This window comes from Leptonychotes weddellii, chromosome 1 (assembly GCF_054177405.1).
Source record: "Leptonychotes weddellii isolate Sample4059 chromosome 1, ASM5417740v2, whole genome shotgun sequence".
Lineage (NCBI taxonomy): Eukaryota > Metazoa > Chordata > Mammalia > Carnivora > Phocidae > Leptonychotes > Leptonychotes weddellii.
This window is the reverse complement of record NC_138369.1, coordinates 152,621,752-152,637,841: the sequence shown is the minus strand read 5'-3', so window position 1 is coordinate 152,637,841 and position 16,090 is coordinate 152,621,752. Positions and strand designations below refer to the sequence as shown.

At 34.5% G+C, this 16,090-nt stretch overlaps 1 long non-coding RNA gene across 1 annotated transcript in view; it reads right to left on the bottom strand.

The window, feature by feature from the left end:
• Positions 1 to 14,595, bottom strand: part of LOC145716159 (uncharacterized) — a 17,388-nt gene extending 2,793 nt beyond the window's left edge. Inside the window, exons 1-2 of the long non-coding RNA XR_014138611.1 lie at positions 14,506 to 14,595; positions 6,143 to 6,298 (exon numbers count right to left, since the gene is read on the bottom strand). This is a non-coding gene — a long non-coding RNA (uncharacterized LOC145716159). The remainder of the gene's footprint in view (positions 1 to 6,142; positions 6,299 to 14,505) is intronic.
• Positions 14,596 to 16,090: the final 1,495 nt, after the last annotated feature.

Sequence of the window (16,090 nt, the reverse complement as noted above, 5' to 3'; positions counted from 1 at the left end):
GAGAAGAACCATGAGAGACTATGGACTCTAAGAAACAAACTGAGGTTTCTAGAGGGGAGGGGGTGGGGGGATGGGCTACCCTGGTGATGGGTATTAAAGAGGGCATGTATTGAATGGAGCACTGGGTGTTATACACAAATGATGAATCATGGAACACTACATCAAAAACTAATGAGGTAATGTATGGTGACTAACATAACATAATAAAATAAATTAAAAAAAAACTAATGAGGTAATGTATGGTGACTAACATAACATAATAAAATAAAATTTAAAAAATTAGAAGTGATATAAAAAAGAGTACTGGGAGGAATTCTATTTTTGAATAATTTGTCAGGGAGTACCTGTCCTAAGAGCTGACATTTGAGCCTGAAGGACAAAAAGAAAATAACCCTAAGACCTTGAGGGAGAGTATTTCAAGTAGAAGAAACTGCTGGCCCCAAGGATGACAACAAGCTTAGCATCTTGGAAGTCCATAAGTTTAATAATCAAAGGGAGTATGGTGTGATGTAAGGTCAGACATTTGGGCAGGTTTCCACAGGGCACTTAGGTTGCCATATCCCACAATTAGTTGGCTAGGCAACTTTGGACTTTAGGAGAAAAGACCAGAATATGAATAAAAATATAGGCATCATCTATTTACAGGTGATGTTTCAAGCCATGAGAATGAGAACATATGAAAAAACAAGAAAGCAAAGAAAGGAATGTAAGGAAAACTAACATTTAATCGGTAAGGAAAAGAAGAGAAACCATCAATGGCGATGAATACAATGGTGAGAAAATTAAGAGGGTGAAGGGGAGATTACAATGTTCTAGAATAAAAAGGAACAGATAGTTTCAAGAAACAGGGAATGATCAACAGAGTTAGACATCATAGATATATTTACTTCTAACACAAAATGGCAAAGATCATTGGTGAATTATTCCTGACAGTTTTCTTGAAGTGGTAGGGGAAAAAAAAATCTGATGGCTCTCCTAGAGTGAAGAGTAAAAATCTGAATACAGTAGAGTAAAAAGAAATAATAAAATAAAAAAAGAACCATAGCCAATAAAGACTGCTCTCCCAAGATTTTTTTTTTTTTTTTTGGAAGAGAAAAAATATTGGTCTTGGAGTATTCTTTTAATAATAGAAGTTTGAGTATAGTTATAGGTTGTGAGGAAGAAGTTAGTGGGAACAAAATGTCAGAAAAGTAAACTAACAAGAGCCAGGCCCAGTAGAAGATTGAAGACAGGTCACCCTCTTGCCCACCACTATTAGAGGGATTAACTTTGAATATGAGGCATCTTCTTTTTTAAATTGTAGCCATTTGAAAAGGCTAAAAATATTTATGTGGACACCTTTCCATAGAAGATAGACAGATGGCAAAAAGCATATGAAAAGAAGCTCCATATCACATGTCATCAGGGAAATACAAATTAAAACAACAAAAAGATTCTACTACACACCTATTGGAAAGGGCCAAAGTCCAGAATACTGACAACACCAAACGATGGCGAGGATGTGGAGCAACAGGAACTCTCATTCTTTATTGGTGGGAATGCAAAATGGTAGTTCGGTAGTTTCTTAACAAAATTAAACATACTTTTACCATATTATCTAGCAATCATGCTCCTTGGTACTTACCCTAAAAGAACTGAAAACTTATGCCATACAAAAACCTGCACATGTATGTTTACAGCAGCTTATTCCTAACTGTCAAAACTAGGAAGCAGTCAAGTTGTCTTTCAGTAGGTAAGTAGCTAAGTAAACTGTGGTACATCCAGACAATGGAATATTATTCAGTACTAAAAAGAAATGAGCTATCCAGCCATGAAAAGGCATGGAGGGATCTTAAATGCATATTACTAAGTGAAAGAAGCCATTCTGAAAGTCTGCATCCTGTAGGATTCCAACTATATGACATTCTAGAAAAGGCAAAAGTATGGAGACAGTAAAAAGATAAGTGGTTGCCAGAGGTTAGTGGGGCACAGAGGAGCTCTAGGGCAGTGAAAATACTCTGTATGATACTATCATGTTGGATACATGCCCTATACAAACCACAGAATGTACAACACCAAGAGTGAACCCTAATGTAAACTGTGGACTTTAGGTGATTGTGATATGCAAATGTAGGCTCATCAGTTGTACAAATGTACCACTCCAAGTGGGGGCTGTTAATAATGGGGGAGGCTGTGCATATTTGGGAGCAGGGAGGTATATGGGACTTTTCTATATTTCTCTTAATTTTGTTTGTGAATCTCCAACTGCACTAAAAGAATAAAATCTTAATAAACATTTTTATGTGAATAAATCTTATATATGATGTATCTCAAGATTATGAAATAAAAAGACACCTATCTCTACAGTGAAAACCCAAAGAAATCATAAAACTCTCAATGGTTAAATTACATTTTTAAAGGTTGTTGTTATTGTTTTGATGATGGCACTAAGGAGTAGGGGAAGACTTCTTGGAGTCCTTAAAATCATATCAATTATATGATCACACGCTATCCTTATATATAAAATCATTCCATACTAGGCCATTGACTAGCCAAAGTCCTGGTTTGTCATTTCCAATATTTTAGTCCTTCACTTTCTTTTAAACTCATAAAAATTCAAAATCTCTCTGCCCCTGATACTAAGGAGAAAATCTGCCTCGTTTTAAATCCCTGGAAGATTCTCTGAAAGCAGTTTCAAATGTTAAGACCGACAAAAACACCAGGAAGTGATTGAACTGACTGCTAACTGACCCAGATTCTGACCTTCAGATAATGCACTATAGGAACAAAGGTGATAAAGAATGTTTAATTCATAGATACATGATCTAGAAGTTAAGAGAGCATGTATCTATTAAAATTTGGCTCTTATTTGTGGTTAATGAAAGACAGAAAAGGCTGACTGCTTGTTTGATTCTTGGCCTCAGAAGTTCTATATCTCAGTGAACTTACCCTGGTCTTCTTAATTCTAATTGTTCAGTGACCTCCTGACTTGTCACTTTTCTGATTTTTCTTCCCCAACCATCTCATTTTCCAATTTTTAGGAGCAATGATACTTTGGAGTTTAGGGTCCTTACTTTTTCTGCATATGTTGTAATAACTGTGAGGGTCTCTCACCTTAGTCAGAGTATAATTCAGAAAACCTGACTGATCTCAGATAGGCAACAGAAATGCAGGACTTAAAATATTTTGTGAAAAGGTAAAAAATTCAGCATATTATTTTTTTTTCAGTTTGTAAGAATGCAGATGATGGGAACCAGTATAGTAGTATCAACCATAAAGTGTATAACAGTTTGAATACTAGCTGATCAAAAACTATTTCAAAATGGATTATAAGAGAATAACTTTCTGTGTTAAACAAACATATATGTAGCACCTACTATGTGCTAGGTGTTGTTCTTAGCACTTTTCAAATATTAACTTATTTAATCATCGTAGCTACAGAATGAAGTATACTGTTATTATCACTATGCATGGGTTAACTGAGGCTAAGAGAGGTTAAACAATTTGCCCAAAGTTACACAGCTATTAAGCACCAACACCAAGATTCATACTCAGATAATTTGACTCTAAAAGATGGTTAACTTACAATATACTATGCTATGTTTTGTTAAAACATGACAGAAGTTCTTTTTTTTTTTTTAAGATTTTATTTATTTATTTGAGAGAGAGAGAATGAGAGAGAGCACATGACAGGGGGGAGGGTCAGAGGGAGAAGCAGACTCCCCGCCTAGCAGGGAGCCCGATGCGGGACTCGATCCAGGGACTCCAGGATCATGACCTGAGCCAAAGGCAGTCGCTTAACCAACTGAGCCACCCAGGCGCCCCAACATGACAGAAGTTCTTAAGAGAGTAGCACAGAAAAGCCTTGAGAGGGGACCTCCTGAGGCTGGACTAGGGAGATCTCACTAAAGTTTTCGCCTTTTTTTTTTTTTAAGATTTTATTTATTTATTTGAGAGAGAGAATGAGAGAGAGCACATGAGAGTGGGGAGGGTGAGAGGGAGAAGCAGACTCCCCACTGAGCAGGGAGCCCGATGCGGGACTCGATCCAGGGACTCCAGGATCATGACCTGAGCCAAAGGCAGTCGCTTAACCAACTGAGCCACCCAGGCGCCCAAAGTTTTCACCTTTTTTAGGATGGTTTTATCTTTCAATATTTGATGGCAACACAAAATCCTGTTCTCTCTCTAAGACTCTGCCCAACAATGAGCAGAATCAAACCTTTCTCTGCTCCTATATTTAGTATAGCTGCAAGCTGGCGTGGCCATGATGAGCACAGGGTGATGTGTGGAGTTGTTGAATCACCATATTGTGCACCTGCAACTAATATGACACTGTATGTTAACTACACTGGAATGAAAATAAAATAAAGTAAAAGAAAAGAAAAGAAAAAGAAAACAGCCATAACAAGAGATTAATAAAGATGGTGAAAGACCAGACAGACAATTAGAGTTCCCTGGTAAATGATATCTATTGATTAAAATAAAATTAAAACATAAAAGATAAAAAACATAAAAACATAATTTACAATATCAAGTATAAGAAAGGAAATTTTCTAGAGGAAAGAAAAATCCAAGAAACATAAAACATTAAGCTGATAAGTACACATATCTGATTCAATGACTGACTACTTTACCAGGTTCGTGAACCTTGTCGTATCCAATATTTATTTCCTTAACCAGACTCTCATTTCAAAGAACTGCAAGCCTACCCTACTACCTTACTGAAGGGTTAGATTGATGGGAACCAATTTATTCCTTCAATTTGTCAATTGTCTATTTATTGCCTCCTAAGAAAATAAAAAGAAAAATTCTCCTTGATCACTTACCTGGGAAGTTCCACTCAGTTTCTGATACAGGTTTTGAGAAATACTTTCCTACCCATTTGAAATACCACCATTTAGCTAAGCTGGAGTATGCTGTCCACAATATAATATAATAATATACAGTAGCCATGCAAGAAGGATTACATATATATAGTAACAGCAAGGTTTTCCTGTTAAAAACTCTTTACATATTTAGGTGAGAAATTATATTTCAGAATTTCCTTTTTCTATTTATTAACTTAAAATATGTTCCCAATGAAAAAAAATGTCAGGTAGTAATTTTCCAGGCTGCAACTTTCTGAAGAAAATGGTCACTCAGCATTTACAATCAGAAAACAAAAGTTACATCTACTAATGAATGTGTTACATTTTTATTAAATGTATTCTATAAAAATATTTTATATTAAAGTCTGTAGTAATGCAGATAATTCTACAGACTGCATCAGTTAAAAGAAATGGGACATCACCATTGTCTCTAAGGAATATGTAACATTACATAATTCTCAATCTATTTTTGCCTTTATGGAATTATATAAGATAAGCAATAGTTTGGCACCAATTCATCAAACAGAAGGGCAAATTTTCACTGTAATATCTTATTTATGTATTTAACAAGACTTTTATAGCTACCTAAGAGATGACATTTTACTTTTGCATAGCTTAGCAATGCGTTAATAGATTCACTTTTACTTTTTAAATGTACAGATATTCCATAATACTTTATAATAAAAGAGTACAAATAATTTAAAATTCTCGGTGCATGCATTAAAATGACCTTCACATTTAAATTTAATATTCTATTGGTTCCAAACCAAAAATTGGAAAGTGAAAGGTGAAATGTGGAAAAACTTAAAACACTTTCCTTTAAAGACAAATGTCAAGGAAAACTAGAACTTTCCTGCCAAACAATAGCACAATGACTTTTAAAGTTCCATCTGGAAGCTTCCCCACACATTGAACTTGATGTTCCTAAATTGATGTGCCTTAAAATGGACAAGGGTGAAGCAAAGAACAAGTTTTGTTTATAAATTCTTAGGTAGCCTTAAACTGCTTTAACTTCCTAAGGACAGATTATGGTTTGGAAAAATTTCCAGGGCCTCACACCAGTGCTGGGATTTGCATGTCCTGGATCAATGTGAATTTTGAGGAATAGGCACTTCCTTTGCAAGCAGATGAAAAGTAACTATGCTGAGAGAAAGAGAAACTTTTTTCTTCACTGTTATCAAAGACATATACACTGTTGCCACAGAATTTTTTATATCTAGTTTTTAAAACAATTTAGAATAAAGAAACCAAAGGGTTGAAAACAGGATTTCCAAATGCAAAATGTATAGACTTACTGGTACATGCCATGGAAGGTGGGTCTTTTTCAGCTCGGAAGTAACCCTTTTCACACTGACAGACAGAAGTTGCTTCCACATAGGTTAAACTGTGGGGAGGGCATTTAGAACATTTTGTGTTCCCAGCAAATGCTTTATAGAATCCTGGTCTGCAAGCTGTAAAAAGAGGAAAATATTTTTATTGTTATTATTGCTTGAGTTTATTTTATTTGTACACATACATGTTTTAATTGATACACATTTTGATCTCAGAGTTCAGTGTTACACATATACAGAAAAGTCAATATATGTTAATATTAACAATGAAATTAGTTTTTCAAAATCAGTAACATAATGGTGACGTCATATTTAGGCTCAGGTTGCTAATTTTGGAAAGCGTACCTGATACACATACACAAAATAATTGATTACCAGAGTGTGGGGATGCCACTCACTGGCAGTAAGGGGAATGATTTTGTGTAGTTCTAGGAGATAGCATTAAATAACATTGAATTACACTGTGTAAAATGTATTTGCATTCCATTTTTCCCTCAGTCCTTCTGAGTACTAAAGGAGAAAGTCCCAGTGTGGGGCTGGTATATCTTAACACCTGTCCTATTGGTGAAAAAAAAAATTTTTTTTTAAAGAAAATGAAAGCTGGCTTTAGGTTCAGAGACTTTAGCAAGAATCTACCTATAGTTTGCTTTACTTTTATCATTTTATTTTTATTTTTTATGGCAAGCAATTTTTTTCTGTTTATTATATTTAAATACATTCATTTAAAATTTTTGAATTAATTTCAAAAGTGGGTAGACAAAATATTAAGTAAATAAGATATACATGCTATACACATATGGCAAGAACCATGAAAACTGTAAGCAAATAACCAAATTTTCACCAAAAAATCATGAAAATGAAATGTAAATAATAAAAGTTATGTGACGAAATGTTTTATTAGACTGCATTTTCTTTTTGCTTAACCATGTTGTCATTTATAGGGTACTCTTTCACAGGAATGGAAGATCTATAAAAAAAGGATCCTATGCTAAGTATGCATCCAATGTCCTGAATGTTGAGGGGGTAGCTGTTTCTGGTCTCAAAGAAATCACTGCTGACCACTTTCTAAATTAACACTGATATACAAAAAAAGGAAAAATAATTTTCCAGTAACATATATTATGTTAAAAAATGTTTTAACTACTTCTTTTAATCTAATACATTTTCACAAAATGCTCTATTTAAAAATACACAATAATTAACAATAATGGACAATAATCTCTTGATAAGGCTTCTGCTTATATATTCAGGAAAGAAAGAAAAAAATGCCTTTTTTAAAGGTAAATTTAACTCCTACCTAAATGAGTCCCAATAAAATAACCATTTGTCTTTCCCTAGGTACGTATTTTAATGAATGTTCCTACAGATCTAAATGACTGCAATTCTATTGATACCAGTAGTACACTATGCACCACTGACTCATCCTCTAGGAGGCGTAAACTGTAAGAGGGGGCGTGCGTGCACGCACACGTGCACACACACACACACGTGCGCGTAGGCACATATACAATTATTGGATTATTTTTGATAGTTTATGTTTGCTTTATATAAATGACCTAGTAATTCAAGAGAAGTTATGATCAATTCTGTACAGTAAAATTACTTTTAAAAACTGGTTATTCACTATCAATGAAGCTATTAGTGGTGATCCATAAATATCAATCACAATCTCTTTAACTTGCTGATAAATTAGTACTATATGACTAATCAATAAAGACACTGTATCATCAAAATAGTTCTCTAAGCCTGTCAAAATTCAGAGTATGTAGATAATATATACTCAACCTCAACATTTTCACAAATAAAATATTCTTTAAAAAATATGTAATTGCTAAATTTAATCTTATGATATAGTAGTTACAAGACAATGTATTATAAAATATTTAATAAATCTAGCTTATATATATTTTGTCAGTAGTTATTTTCTACTTAATTATGAAGTTTAAAATAACTGAATATATTCCATAGAATTCATGTGTAATACTTTGGCAAGTAATTTTAAGTGTTGAACCCAACTAGAAATTTAATCATATCTTTATCACATCTATTACTATATTTATAAATCTAATAAACCACACAGCTTATAGAGAATGTGCAAATTTAAATGGGGAGCTTGCATTCTGAATATTCCAATATTATTTTAAATATAATTTAAATATTATCATAAGGGCCTTCTGAAATAAGACCATTCTGAAATAAATTAATTAGGAATGTGAACACTGTAGGACTATACTAAAGTTTATTATATGTGCAGATACAAAACCTATAAGACACATAAACAAGAGCTGTAAACCTTGTTTCCTTTCTGTTATCAGTCATTCAAATCTCAGTCATAAACACTGTTTAGAATATAAAATAGCCTGCCAATAACTTCATTTTGTGCAGCAAAACACTGTTGCCTTTATTTTCTCTGGTAACTAAAAAACAAAAATTTAAATAATTTCTTATCTGAAGTGTATTCAGCTAAATTGTCACCTTCTTTTAGAATTTTAGAGTGCTTAAAGCAGCTCTTAAAATACTTAGAATAGCTTAGTGATAGCCAAACTTTTCTAGAGACCAGGCTGCTAACTGGTCTCAGCACCCAATCTTGTCTACTTTATTCTGTAAACAGAAGGATCTTCTAAATCTGCTCTGTCCAATAGTACTAAAAATTAATATATATATATAATATATATAATTATATATATGTCATTTTAAATTTTGTAGGATCCACATTAAAAAACTAAAAAGAGGCAAAATTAATTTTAATAATATATTTTATTTAACACAATATATCCAAAATATTATCATTTCAACATATAATCTAGCTCTTAAAATATTTTACATTTGGGTTTTTTTGTACTATTTTGTACTAATTTGATATGTATTTTACATTCACTGCACATCTCAATTTGAACTAGCCACATTTCAAGTGCCTACTCACCTCACGGCCTATTAGCTACCACACTGGATAGTGCAGTTTTGAACACAGAAATCTGTTCATTTTATCTCCCTGTTGAAAAAACTTCCCACCATCTCTGTGTTAGTTTAAAACGGATTGGGGGCGCCTGGGTGGCTCAGTTGGTTAAGCGACTGCCTTCGGCTCAGGTCATGATCCTGGAGCCCCTGGATCGAGTCCCGCATCGGGCTCCCTGCTCGGCAGGGAGTCTGCTTCTCCCTCTGACCCTCCCCCCTGTCATGTGCTCTCTCTCATTCTCTCTCTCTCAAATAAATAAATAAAATCTTAAAAAAAAAAAAAACGGATTGGATTATTAAGTTTCCCTGTGGTTTGACCCTGTCTACAGCTCCAACCACATCACATGAAGCTACTTCCTTCTCACACACACTCCCTTGATTAAGGCTTTGCCTTTCTACAGTCTATTCTCAACCCAGCAGGCAGTGATCTCCTCAGAACTTGCATGAGATCACATTATCACTGGGCTCTGAGCGTCCAGTGGCTTTCCATTTCCCCTAGTCAAGCCATTGCCCTATTAACTGTCTACTAGTCATCCCGCGCTTTTGCTCCCTACCCATTCCCTGTGACTCTGCTTTTCATCAGTTCTTTTTCCATCAGGTACTCTGCTCCAGCCACACTGGCCTCCCTCAGAATCTTGCATGAAAGCATGCTCCTGCTACTGGGCCTTTAACACTTGCTCTTACTCGCCTATCTGTATGGTTTGCTCCCTCCCTTAGATCAGGTCTTTGTAACAATGTTATTGTATTAATGAAGCCTGATTCCCTTTTTAAAACTGCACCTCCTGCTACATCCTACCACAGTATTTTATATTACCCTCCACACTTTTTCCTATCTACAAAGAACTTAACATCTGACACATGATATGTTTAATTTTTTAAGCTATTTCCTCCTAAAATGTATGCTCTGTTAGGGCATAGATTTTTGTCTCTTTTGTTTACTGAGGTGTATCTCCAGGGCTTGGACCAGCGCCAGGCATTATTTGGCCCTTCCTCAGTGTTCGGTGAATGAATGAATGACTTGCTAAAGGTCTCCTTTAATTTCTATGAATCTACCATGATCTTTCTTCTGCTTAAACCTTTTCTACTGTTGAAAATCTCTTTTCTCCATCCCACCCCATGACCCAATCATCTTGCTAACTCCTAGTCCTCTTTCAGGTCCCACTTCTTCCTGACTTTCTAGACTAGTTTAGTTTCTCCAAGCACCTGTGACTTCTCAATAATACCTGTTTGTTTGCAAACTAACGCTGTGCATGCAAGGCAGGAGGAGACAGAAAAAGAGGCAGGCCGCTCCAGATTGGTAGGTGGCAGGTTTCATAAACAAGGGAAATGACATATGAAGCTTGTTCTGGGCAGCTGAAAGACAAACAGTTCTCTGCACCTGCCCTCCAGAATCTTAAAAGTTTAAATAAAGGCCTTAAATGGGTTGAGTCACGTATACTACCCAGATGGTCTCAACACCACCTTACTCTCTCCAAGGCTCTGTCCTTGAAAACAGCTCCCACTGTGGGAATGGTAGGCAGATCATAGAGTCCAAGGACAGGAAAGGGGTTGAGGAACCTCCAGCTGCCTGGGTCCAGCTCGAGGGTTAACCAGCGGTGGTCACATGTTCTGTGTTACTTTTTCAGCAACACCTTGGCGATTACTTGTTTAATGGCTGTAAGTTCCTCAAGGGCAGGCTGGTAACAGTGATTATCATAAAGTAGGTGTTCAATACATACTTTTTTTTCACTGAATTGGACAGAGTGTTAGTACTCTGCTAATTAAGTTCCTGCAGAAGGTTATGCATTTCTACTCAGTGTATATTCTGATCATAGCATAATTCATCTTACTATAAATTTATAGGTTTTGTTTTTGTCTTTGGCTTGCTAAATTACCATAAGTTAGGGATGGAAACAGTGAATAAAGATTTTGAAAGTGATTCAATTGCAACTCGAAACTAATTATTCTAATATCTCAAGGTGAGCTGGCTGCTAGGAAAAAAAAAAAAAACAAAACCTTTCCAGTTGAAGTTATCTATATGATTTTGAATTTGAATATTTTGCCTACCACAAAAAATATAAATATGAATTGGATGTTGGTACTGCAACTCTCAACCTTATCTCTGATTTGAAATGACTGTGTACACATCAAAATTGTCTTTAAAAATCTTAAAATGTTAAACTTATAAAACATTTAGATTGTTAAAATATTACCCTATTTTAATATTAAGGTTTAGTATAATATTTCATTTCAAAACATAGGATTATGCTGTTAAAGATGTTAGAAAGCCACTGTTCTAGGTAGTTACATTCTCTTTATGTAGCACACATTAATGGTATACCACATATACCTCTCTATTAGTTTGAATCTTATGAGATTATAACTATCTTGTCACATTTATCACCTCAATTTCTTGGAACTGCCACAAGTCAGACATGGGCATATATCCATAATGCTTAACATATTTCAAGTATATATTTCATTTTTACATATGCTTAAAAAATTTAATGAGTGAATGAGTAAATAATTCACCAATGTCTACTATGAAATTACTAGAACTCTAAATGTAATAATCATTCTACATATCTATTCAGTTAGTGATTTTAGATTTTGTTTGTATTTCTGTTACAACTGGGATATCAGTACCTACATCTTGAGAACTTTTAAATTGTTTTATTTTTCTTCTCTATTACTTCTTTATCTATTTATAGGGAGTGTAAACTTCATTTCCAAAAACAAACCACCCCACATAAGATAAGAATATTTTCCAATGCATGTCAATACCACACAAAATACTGTTAGAAATTTAAAGATTATCTGATGCAGTAATTTCTAATTTGTTTCTTTTAGAAAAAGCTATTTGAACATAGATGTTCAGTTGAAACTTTCATTTTCTACAATGATTCTTTTTTTAAAGTACCTATTTATTTCTATATTAAGACGTTTATGAGGGGCGCCTTGGTGGCTCGGTTGGTTAAGTGGCTGCATTCTGCCCAGGTCATGATCTCAGGGTCCTGGGATCAAGCCCTGTGTCAGGTTCCCTGCTCGGGGGGGAGTCTGCTTTTCCCTCTCCCTTTGTACTCTCTCTCACTCTCTCAAGTAAATAAATAAAATAAAAAAAACACATACTTATGATACATAAATCGATCATAACATGTATACTCTGTATGGACATTTATTTTAAAATATCATTTAGAAATTTGGATTATATCTAACTTTTCTTCCATTTTTCCTCTTCAAAAATAACTTCCCTAAAATGCCAACACATTGATGAGTAGATATGTGTAATATATATATGATCACAAGAATTTATTATTGTTAATTTTACAACATTGGGATAATATCTATATAATATAGATTTTTGTTCTCAATTACTACTATATTATGAAAATATCTCCAGGTCAATGGTTATGAGTTAATTCTTTATAATGTGCCTATAGTATTTCTATCAACAATCTCCCAGTTGAGGGAACCCCTTTCTAAACTGTGCTGCAGTAAACATCCTTGTGATAATGTTTATATTTCAGTTCCCAAGAGTGGGAACTCTGGATTAGGATATGTTTATTATTTTCTTAACACATATTTTTGTGTTTCATTCCTAAACATTTCTAAAAACTCACAACAATGTAAAAGAGCATCCTAAACTTGCACCCCACTAATCCCTATAATAAATATAAATCATATTTTATTTTTTGAAAATATATGAAGTTAAATATCATTGTTACTTTAACTGAAGTTTCCTGATTACCAGTAATATTGCACATTTTTATTGGTCATTTGGTTATACTCATTTATGCATTCTTTTATATCCTTGTTTGTTGTTTCTATTAATTTTAAGAGCTGTTTATTAGCAATATTAAAATTGTATTTATCACTTTTATTATACATATTTTTCTATCAATTTTATATTGATTTTATGCATAAAAAAGAAATAAAGACAACAATCCCATTCATAATAGCATAGAGAATAATAAAATACATAGGAATAAATTCAACCAAGAAGTGAAAGATCTGTATAGTGAAAATTATAAACTTTGATGAAAGAAATTGAAGAAGACACAAATGAATATCCAATGTTCATGCTCATGCATCAGAAGAATTAATTGTTAAAATGTCCATATGACTCAAATCCATCTATAGATTCAATATAATCCTTATTAAAATTCCAATGACATTTTTCACAGAAGTAGGAAAAAAAATCCTAAAATGTGTATGGAACTACAAAAAAACCTGAATAGCCAAAGCAATTCTGAAAAAGAAAAAGCTGGAAGCATCACACTCCCTGATTTCAAACTATACTGAAAGCCATAGTAATGAAAGCAGTGGGGTACTGGCATAAGAATAGACAGACACACAGACCAATGGAACATATCAGAGAGACCAGAAATAAACTCTTTCATATATGGTCAACTAATATTTGACAAGGGAGCCAAGAATGTGCAATAAGGAAAGGATAGTCTTTTCCATAAATGTTACTGGGAAAACCAGAGAGCCATAAGCAGAAGAATGAAACTGGATCCCTATCTTGCACCACTCAGAAAAATTACTTGAAATAGATTAAAGACTTAAACATAAGACCTGAAACTATAAAACTTCTAGAAGAAATCATAGGGAAAAGCTCCTTGACACTGGTTTTCGCAAAGATTTTTTCGATACGACAATAAAAGCAGAAGCCACAAAGGCAAAAATCAACAAGTAGGGCTACATTAAACTTAAATGATTCTGCACAGCAAAAGAAACAATCAACAAAATGAAAAGGAAAACCATGAAATGGGAGAACATATTTGCAAGCCATCTATCTGATAAGATGTTAATATTCAAAATTTATAAAAATTAATCCAACTCAACAACAAAACAAGTAATTGGATAAAAAATGGGCATAGGAACTAAATAGACATTTTTCCAAAAAAGACATCCAAATGGCCAACAGACACATGAAACGATACTCAGCATCACTAATCCTCAGAAAAATGCACATCAAAACCATAATATTACCTCATATTTGTTAAAATGGCTATTATCAAAGAGACAGAAAATAAGTGTTGGCAAGGATGTGGACAAAAGGGAACTGTTCTGCATTGTTCATAGGAAGATAACTTGTTTAAGCCACTACAGCAAATAGTATAGTTCCTCAAAAGATTAACAGAACTACCATATGACCCAGCAATTCCACTTCTGAGTATTTATCCAAAGGAAATGAAGGCAGGATATCAAAAAGATATCTGCAGTCTTGTGTTTATTGCAGCATTATTCACAATAGCCAAGATACAGAAACATCCTAAGTAGTTATCAACAGATGAATGGATAAAGAAGATCTATAATGATCCTATTTTTTAGTTTCCATCCATAATACTGTAACCTTATTATGTAAATCCACCATTTCTTGTACTTACTGCATTCATTTCATTTGCTTGCCTCGCTTTCTTCCTGCTCAAATCTACATCATAGCCACTGCCAGTTATATTTCTAAATGGTAGAGATGATCGTGCTACTGTCTATTGTCTAGTGTAAGAGTTGGCGAACTATTGCACTTTGGCCAAATCTGGCCCACCGCCTGGTTTTTGTACAGCTTGTGAGCTAAGAATAGCCTTTGAATTTTTAAATGATTACACAGGTACATGGTGACATTGATTTTGACTCTTGGCCTGCAAAGCCTAAAATGTATACTGTCTGGCCCTTTACGGAAAATGTTTGCTAACACCCGGTCTGTAGCACAAAGTCCAAACTCAGTTTAGCATTTAAATTGCTTCACAGTTGAGCTCACACCTATTTTTGCAAACTTACCTCCCACTGCAGCATAAATTTTAGACTTCTTCCCATTCTCCCCACATACCATACTATTTTTTAACAGCTTTAGTGAGGTGTAATTGGCATGAAAAAACTGCACGTAAAGTATACAATTGGTTAAGTTTTGGCATATGTGTACAGCTATGAATATTTAACCACAATCAAGATAGTGAATGTATCCATCAACCCCAAAAGTTTCCTTGTGTCCCTTTATTTTCACCTATTTGGATTTTTATATTTATTTTTAATTTTTCTTAAAGATTTTATTTTTAAGAAATCTCTATACCCGGGCGCCTGGGTGGCTCAGTTGGTTAAGTGACTGCCTTCGGCTCAGGTCATGATCCTGGAGTCCCTGGATCGAGTGCCCTCTGACCCTATCCCCTCTCATGTGTTCTCTCTCATTCTCTCTCTCTCAAATAAATAAATAAAATCTTAAAAAAAAAAAAAAAAGAAATCTCTATACCCAACATGGGACTCAAACTTACAACCTTGAGATCAAGAGTCAGATGCTCTACTGACTGAGTCAGCCAGGTGTCCCTGAATTTTTATATTTAAAGTACATTTCCAGGGTGCCTGGGTGGCTCAGTCGGTTAAGCATCTGACTCTTGATTTCAGCTCGGGTCATGATCTCATCAGGGTAATGAGACTGAGCCCCATGTCTGGCTTCTTGCTCAGCATGGAGCCTGATAAGAGTCTCTCTCTGCCCTTCCCTTCCTCCCTCTCTAAAAATATTAAATTAAAAATAAAGCACATTTCCTGCAGGTAGAACATACCTGGGTATTGCACTTTTTTAAAAAATCCAATCTGACAACTTCTTTCTTTTAATTGGGATGTTTAGTCTATTTACATTTAATGTGGTTACTGAAATGGTTAAAGTCTATCTTGCTGTTTTGTTCCCATTTGTCCCATCTGTTTTTTGCTCCATTTTCTTCCGTTTCCTGCCTTTTTTTTTTTTTAAATAATTGCATCCTTTCTATGATCTCATTTAAATCTCCTTTGTTGATTTATTTGCTCATGAGCAATCTCAGGTGAATACTCCTGGAGAACTTCTACAGGTCTCTGGAGTTCTCCGTCAGAGAAGCCCTCTCCTCTTTCATACTGTTTTGTGATACCTGGCTGTCTGGGTCTACATGGACTCTCAGATCTATCTTCTCAACACACAGAAGGAGTCTGCTGGCTTCTCTCAGGGTT